The 8,866-nt window shown below is 42.5% G+C and overlaps 1 long non-coding RNA gene across 1 annotated transcript; it reads left to right on the forward strand.

The window, feature by feature from the left end:
• Positions 1-924: 924 nt before the first annotated feature.
• LOC309872319 lies at positions 925-5,935 on the forward strand. Its single transcript, XR_014315776.1, has 3 exons — positions 925-974; positions 5,167-5,328; positions 5,642-5,935. It is a non-coding gene; the product is annotated as an uncharacterized lncRNA (long non-coding RNA).
• Positions 5,936-8,866: the final 2,931 nt, after the last annotated feature.

Here is an 8,866-nt window from a genome sequence, read left to right on the forward strand (position 1 = left end):
TCTGGCTTATTTCACCTGGCAGCACGCTTTCAAAGTTCCTTCAGCCACATTGGAGCATGTGTCATAAGTTCCTTCCTTTTTAAGGCTGAATAGTATGTCATGATATGTATATGCCACTTTTTTCTTACACATTCATCTGCTGGTGGACAGTTAGGCTGTTCCCACCTTTGGGCTGCTGTCAATCATGCTGCTCTGGGGGCGCCTGGGTGGCTCAGTGGGTTAAAGCCTCTGCCTTTGGCTCAGGTCATGATCTCAGGGTCCTGGAACCAAGCCCCGCATCGGGCTCTCTGCTCCGCAGGGAGCCTGCTTCCCCCCCCCTCTCTCTCTGCCTGCCTCTCTGCCTACTTGTGTTCTCTGTCAAATAAATAAATAAAATCTTTAAAAATAATAATAATAATGCCACTATGAACATGGACATGCTAATAACCTTTGAAGATCCTACTGTCTGTTCTTTTGGACATCTACCCAGAAGTGGGGTTTCTGAATCATATGGTAATTCTATTTTTAATTTTTTTTTTCAGTTGAAGTGTTAACCAAGGTCACCAGCTGGATATAAAGTGGGTAGGGGTTGTGGGAGAGGTGAGAAGGGAGAAGATACAAAATAATGATTTTAGAAAGAAAAAATAAACTTAGGAGGGAAACATTTTAGGATTACCAGGCTGTGTGGCATGATCATTTGAGGTTTGTGGTCATGAACTTAAAATGAAAATAACCTCCAGGAACCGTGTGTGGGTTTACATGAATCGTTATCTCTCACTCTCTGTGATTCGGCAGCTTTGCTTTTACTACTTCTGATGGGCTATGTGTACAGTATTTCATATAACTGAGGCGCCAGACCTTGTGTAACCATTCCCCCAGGGATGGACCCTGAGGCCATTTCCAGTTTCCACAGGAAAGCCCTTTACCTGCTGCCTTGGGTACACAGGACTGTTGCCCTAAGAATGTACCAGGAAGCAGATTTACTGGATTGCAAGGTAAGTGCCTCTCAAAGTTTAACAGATTCTTTCGATTGCCCTCCAAAGTAATTCTCCTAATTTATATTCCCACCACCAGAATATGAGAACAGCCCACATCTTCGTCAGCCCTACACCAATCACACTTTGTTTTGCTTATCTGTTAAATAAAAAGTGGTCTCTCGCTCTTTTTCTTTCCGTTTCCTTCATTTCTGAGCTATTACCCCCTTCCCTATGTTTCTTCACCATTTGGATTTCTCCTTCTGTGACTTTGTCTTTTCGTATCCCTTGCACTGTTTCCTTGTGCACTTTGCTTTTTCATACTGATTTATGCTATACGTATATTTCTTAATATTAATTGTGTACACATTGTAACCGTTGCAAGTATTCCCCCCCCATCCCCCACCCCCGTTGGTTGCTGGTTTTCAGTCTCGGTGATGGTGTTTTCCGATGTGGTTGAGTTTACGGCTATCCCTTCCTCAATGGCTTCTGTGTGGAGTATCTTGTCTCACAAGCTTTCCCTGTCACAAATCCATAAAAACAATATCTTGTGTTTTTCTCTAATTCTTTTGTAACCATTGTTGTTTTTATTTTTATTTTTTTTTAAATATTTTATTTATTTATTTGACAGAGAGAGATCACAAGTAGGCAGAGAGGCAGGCAGAGAGAGAGGAGGAGGAAGCAGGCTCCCTGCTGAGCAGAGAGCCCGATGTGGGACTCGATCCCAGAACCCTGAGATCATGACCTGAGCCAAAGGCAGTGGCTTAACCCACTGAGCCACCCAGGCGCCCCCCCCCCCCGTTGTTGTTTTTAAATATTTTATTTTTTTCTTAAGTAGTCTCTCCACCCAGCACCGGGCTTGAACTCACAGCCCCGACATCAAGAGTTGTACCCTCCGCTGACTGAGCCAGCCGAGCCTTCCTCTTTTGTAGTTGTTTTAATTCAACTTTTGATCTTGAGGTAATTGTAGATTCACATGTGGTTGAAAGAAATAATACGGGAGGATCTTGTACCTCTCTTACCCACTCTCCCGCAGTGGTAGCCGCTTGCGAAACTGTAGTGTAGTACCACAGCCTAGACATTGACACTGGGGCAGTCAAGATCCAGACAAGTCCCTCCATGCAAGGAGCCCCCTTGTTCTCCCTTTAGAGCCACATGGAATTCTCAATCTCCTACCCCCACCCCTTACCCCCCACCCCGCTGCCCTATTTTGAACTCTGGAGGCCACTAATCTGTTCTCCATTTCTCCAATTTTGTCATTTCAAGAATGTTCTATAAAAGGAATCACCCAATATTCCAATTCCCCTCTGGGAATTGGCTTTCTTCACTCAACATAATTCCCCAGAGAATCATTCCAGTTGTCTTGGGTAGCAATAGTCTGCTCCTTGTTATTGCTGAGACACGGTCATTCCAGGATGGAAGGCATCTGCTTTGCTTACCCTTCATCTGTGGAAGAACATCTGGGTCATCTCCAGTTTGGGGCTATTCCACATAAAATTATTAGGGACGTTTGTGTACAGATCATTCAGAAATACAAAATTGTTAGGTTGAATGACAGTTCCAGGTTTAGTTTTTGAAGAAACCACCAAACTGTCTCCCAGTGGCTAGACCATGTTACATCCCCACTGCAAAGTAGAGGCGATCCAAGTTCTTCTCATCCCTGTCGGAAGTTGAGGTTGTCACTGTGTTTCCTTAAAGCTATTTTGATAGGTGTGTGACTGGCATTTCTGTATGGCTCAGAATGTTGAAGATTTTCTTCATATGTTCATTTGCCACAAGAATATTCTCTTCAGTAAAATATCAGTTCATGTCTTATGCCCACGAACTAATTTAATGGGTTGGGTTTTTTTAGTGCTCAGTTTTGAAAGGGCTTTATGTATTCTAGGTGATAGTCCTTTTTTTTTTTTAATATTTTGTTTATTTATTGGACAGAGATCAGAAGCAGGCAGAGAGACAGGCAGGGGGGTGGGGGGAAGCAGGCTCCCTGCTGAGCAGAGAGCCCGATATGGGTCTCAATCCCAGGACCCTGAGATCATAACCTGAACCGAAGGCAGAGCTTTTAATCCACTGAGCCACCCCTAGGTGATAGTCCTTTATGAGATAAGTGTTGTGCAAATATCCTCCCCACCACCACAACCAATCTGCAAGATTGGTCTTTTTTTTTTCAAGATTTTATTTATTTATGGAGAGAGCATGAGCGACGGGGGAGGGGAAGAGGGAGAAGGAGATGCAGACTCCCTGCTGAGCAGGGGGCTCAAATCCAGGACCCCGAGATCATGACCTGAGATGAAGGCAGCTGCTTAACCCACTGAGCCACCCGAGCACCCCTACAGTTTATTTTTCTATCCTCTTTCCTAGGCCTTTCACAAAGCAAAAGTTTTAGATTTTGATGAAGTCCAATTTAATCAATGTTTCCTCTTACGGAGAGTGCTTTTGGTGTCAAGGCCAAGAACTCTGCTGAGCCCCAAATTCCAAAGATTCTTCTCCCATGTTCGTTTGTTTTTCTAAAAAGTTTTATAGTTTTATGTCTCACATTTAAGTTTATGATCCATTTTGAGTTAATTTTTATACAGGCTATGGGGTCTAGATCGAGGGTCACGTTTTTGTGTGTTTGGATTGTCTGAATGTTCCACACCTTTTGTTTCAAGGGTTGTCCTTCCTCTAGTGGGTTACTTTTGCTACTTTATCGAAACGGAGTTGGGCATAGGTGTGGGTCTTCTTCCGGGTTCTCTGCTCTGTCCCACCAATCTGTGTCCTTCACACCAACAACCCACAGGGTTCATTACTGTGGCTGTATAACACCTGCAAAGTTGGGTAGACTAATGCTTACTTCATCTTTTCTTTTGCAAAACTCTTTTAGCGACTCCAGTTCCTTTGCATTTCCGTATAAATTTTAGAATAATTCGTCTCCATCTACAAAAAAATCATAGTTGTTTCACAAGCTTTCCTGACCACAGAACCATAAAAATAATCTCCTATATTTTTTTCTGTTCTTTTGTAGTTTTCAAAAAATGTTTCATTCCTTAAGTACTCTAGAGTTCTTTTTTTTAAATGTTGAATGGTGTGGAGTAGGATGCAAACTTGATTTCCATTTTTTTTTTTTTTTTTACTCATTTCTCTCAACGTTTTTAATTGAGTATTTTTTCACTCATTTAAAATACCAACTTTATCATATACTAAGTTCCTATGTTCATGGGTCTGTTTCTGCACTCACTGTTCTATTCCACTGGTCTATTTGTCTATTTATTGTTATGCTGTTTTTATAACTATAGGATGTTTTGATACCTGGCAGGATACTTTTCCCTTCCCTATTCTTCTTTTTCTTCTGCATCTTTTCTTCCATGTGAATAATACTAAAACTGTCCATTTTAACTAGAAATCCCAGTGAGATGGCTATTGGAATTGTACTGAATTTATAGATAATTTCTACAGTGGATATTTTCATAATATAGAGATTTCCATTTATAGTATATATCTCCCTTTATTTGAATCTTCTTTTTGTCTGTTATTAAGTTTTATGGATTTCTCCCCATAAGTCCCTCATTGTTTTTCTTTTCCTTTTTTTTTTTTTTAAGATTTTATTTATTTATTTAACAGATGGAAATCACAAGTAGGCAGAGAGGCAGGCAGAGAGAGAGGGGGAAGCAGGCTCCCTGCGGAGCAGAGAGACAGATGCAGGGCTCGATCCCAGGACCCTAAGATCATGACCTGAGCTGAAGGCAGAGGCTTAATCCCCTGAGCCACCTGAGCACCTATCTCGGTTTTTTCTTAGGACTAGTCCTAAATATGTCGTGAGTTTTCATTGTGCTGTGAAGAGGATCTTTTCTCGCGTAATATTTTCAAATTGGTCATAATCATGTAGGAACAAAATCTTTCCATGTGTATGTTCCCATAGGATACATGTAGGAACATTTTTGGGAAGGACTAGAGTTCAGAGAGTGAAGCCCAGGGCCACATGCAGGTCCTCTGTCCCCTCAAGTGCCTGGAACAGCCTAGAAGGCTCTGGAATGGAGGGTGGGAAGGGCAGCAAAGCTGAGGGGTCTCTCTTCCACTTGATGAGTGGAGCCCCAGCTGATGGCTTTATTTAACTTGGCCTCCCTCAGTGAGGCTCTAAGAAGACTCAACTACAGCACCCCACACCCTCCTCCCCTCCCTTCCTCTCCCCTGCCCCGCTGGGTTCCATTTGCTTTACAGCTTATCTCTCCCAAGCCAGGCCTGCACATCTACCCATCTCTGTGACCAAGACCTACTATATGTAGGCCCTAGGATCCAACCTGCTAAGTGGATGCCATGATCACTAAAAGGATGATTACACCATGGCATTGATAGTGGGGACCAGACCCCTGACTGACCACTCTGGAAGACGAGGTGAGAGGTGAGTGTGGGAAAGCCTGATTTGAATCAAATCCCTAGGTTAGGCAGCAAAAGGGTCCAGGGATGAAGGAGACCAGCCCTCAAGCCCTAGAGTGCGGGGTGACACCCTCTCTGGGAAGGCAGGCCTACAGCAGGAATTGAGGGACCTGGCCAATGACTCCTAAAGCAGCCGCCATATAAGGCAGCATGCGGGAAGGGATGGCCTGGGAAGCAAGAATGCTGTGAGTCTACTTCTCTGAATCAGAAGTGTGCTGGAGGGGCTTGATGGTGTGTGCCACACTCACCTGCATTGTTCCTGTGTTTGTCTCATTCAGGATTCATCATGCTGTTGGGAAGAGCCCCAGCCCATGTTGGCTGAGTCAGGAGCCTGAGGGAAGGAGCATCTAAGAGAGTAGAGAATGACTATCCCGGAGGCCAGTGTGGAGGTGTCAGAGGGAAGTAGGCAGAGAGCCTCTAGAGCGAACGAAGCCTTGGGCTAGAAACTGCCTCGCTCTTCCTCACCTGAAATACTAGCTTCAACTGTACCATACAAATTCAGGTTTCTTTAGTAAATAAAGGTTATTCAGCAATTTAACTTTGTGACCATTGTTATTTTTCTCATCCAAAAAATAGAGATAATAATTCTACAGAGTGCCCCAAGTTGTAGAATGCCTATTTTATGGGAGATATTGGGTGGTATAATAGGTTATTTTACATAGTGTGTGGATATGCCCTTAAATAATGATGAATTACCTGCTGATAAATGTATTCCTTTTTCATTTTTTTCTCCTTCAGTTCTGATTACGTAAAAAGAAAGTCTCTAGTACTTGTTTAAGCTGGGATGCTTTTGTTGCTATAATCAAACACTCAGATTAAAAGTAAATAAAACAATGAGGAAAATGCATTACCTCATGTAACCTTACAGGGAAACACAATTCCAGAGAAGTTCAACAGCGCAGTGAAGTCATCGAAGGCCCATGTTCTTCTCATCTTTCTTCATCTTCTCATTGGCTTGGTTCTTTGGCATGTCCCTTTGCAGCTACAAAATGGCTGCCCCTGCGCCAGGATTAGTATGTATCTATAAAGACGTGTACATTAGGTCTTTATACTTTAAGACATATAATTCAATGTTATTTAAAGACATTAAGAGTAGCTTAAGTTGCAATTTATTGGTTTTTGTTTTTTTAATTCAATTTCTTTTCAGTGTTTCAAAATTCATTGTTTATGCACCACACCCAGTGCTCCATGCCCTCCTTAATACCCACCACCAGGCTCACCCAACCCCCCACCCCCCTCCCCTGCAAAACCCTCAGTTTGTGTGACATATTTATTTTTAAAGATTTACTTATTTATTTGAGAGAGAGAGAAAGAGCAGGAGCAAGTGGAGGGCAGAGGAAGAGGAAGAGAGAGACTCTCAAGCAGACTCGGGCTGAGCATGGAGCCTGATGCAGGGCTTGATCCCACAATCCTGGGAACATAACCTGAGCCAAAACCAAGAGTCAGATACTTAAACAATGGCACCACCCAGACGCCCTTTGTTTGTTTATTTTGAGGCATATACACGTACACACACACAATGTTTTATTGACGTGAAATTCCCATAAAATAACCATTTCAAGACAAACTATTCAGTGGGTCACAAGGTCATACAACCGTCACCACCATCTAATTCGAATTTTTTTTTATTATGGTAATAAATATCTATAACAAAATTCATCATCTTAACCCTTCTTAGGTGTATAGTACACTAGTGAATGCATTGTTGTTCAACAACTCTCAGAGCTTTATCATCTTGCAGAACTGAAACACTATACTGAATTAACGACTCCCAGCCACTGTTCTATTTTCTGTTTTTAAGGATTTGACTACTTTAGATATTTCATAAAAATATAACTGGAATCTCACAGTATTTGTCTTTTGGTGCCTGGCTTATCTCACTTATCCTAATGCCCTTAACATTCACCCACGTTATAGCCAATGACAGGATTCCCTTCCTTTTTTAAGGCTGCATAATATTCCATTGTATGTTGTATGTATAGACTGCATTTCTTTATCCATTCATTCTTTCATGGGCATTAAGGTTATTTCCGGGGTTTGTTTATTTTTTAAACAGAGAAATAAATCTCTCCAAGAAGCTCCCGGGAGATTTCACTCAGATTTCAGGGACCATAGCTGGGCCATAATGCCACACTGGCTGAAGGGAGGCTGGGAAAAGTATAGTATGTTTATCCCCCTCGGAGGAGGAGGGTTCTTCCAGCAAGAAAGAAGGGGTGAGAAGGCTGTAGATCACCAGGGTCAGTCACAGTGAGCCTGGAACCTCTCAGACAGTGGTTAAAATACATTGGAATACCCCTGCCTCCAGTCTCCCCTTACATGATGGTATCGAGCAGACAACATAACAATAACATTGCACTTAATTGTGCAGCTATTTATATCAAGTGCTACTGGATATAATTTGTTTTAAAAGTAAGCGGATTTAAATAAAAGTTTAAAAATTTGGGACGCCTGGGTGGCTCAGTTGGTTAAGCAGCTGCCTTCAGCTCGGGTCATGATCCCAGCGTCCTGGAATCGAGTCCCACATCAGGCTCCTTGCTCAGCGGGGAGCCTGCTTCTCCCTCTGCCTCTGCCTGCCATTCTGCCTGCCTGTGCTTGCTCTCTCCCCCCGCCCTCTGATAAATAAATAAAATCTTTAAAAAAAAAATTTAAAAGTAAGTGACTTTTTTTTTTTTTTTTTTTTTAAGGAAATTGGAGATGCCCGGGTGTGTCAGTCAGGTAAGTATCTGCCTTCAGCTCAGGTCATGATCCCAGGGTCCTGGGATCGAGCCCCACGTCAGGCTCCCTGCTCAGTAGGGACCCTTCCTCTCTCTCTGCTGTTCCCATGCTTGTGCTCGCTCTCTCTCTATGTCAAGTAAATAAATAAAATCTTTAAAAATAAATAAAATTTTAAAAAGAAATTGATCTAAATAAAGAAGTAAAGAATACTATAAGTACTATATGTTGGCTGGCTGACATAATAAGATTTAAAAAAAAAACAATACAAGTGGTATGCAAAAGATATGGCAAACATCATCCAAATTTGGGTTGTGGGATAATGGTGAGGTTTAAAGGAAATAATGTATGCAAAGTCTCACCTGTTGCTAAGAAGGGGCGCTCTCAACAACTTGGGACAGAAACTGTGGTTCCCTTCAAGTTCAAGTTCAAGTTCCCAGATTCCACAAATAAAATCAGAGGACACTGAATTAAATTTGAATTCCTGATAAACAAAGAATTACTTTTTTAGTATAAGCACTTCCCATGCAGTGTTTGGGACATACTTGTGCTAAAAAAAAAAATTACCTGTTGTTCACCTAAAATTCAAATCTAACTGAGCAATCTTTGCTTTGTCTGGCAACCCCCTTTTCACCCGCTTTCCCTGGAATGAGGAGGAGCTGGATGTCACCAGCCTGCCCTCCACCAGGGAGTCGGGCAGAAGATGAAGGAACGGGGAGGCTCCTTGCCAGGCTGGAGAACCCTCGCCGGCCAGAAGCAGCTCTCAGTCCGGACACTGCACCCCTGGCCTC

The sequence above is a fragment of the Mustela nivalis genome (assembly GCF_964662115.1).
Source record: "Mustela nivalis genome assembly, chromosome: 8".
NCBI classification, from domain to species: domain Eukaryota; kingdom Metazoa; phylum Chordata; class Mammalia; order Carnivora; family Mustelidae; genus Mustela; species Mustela nivalis.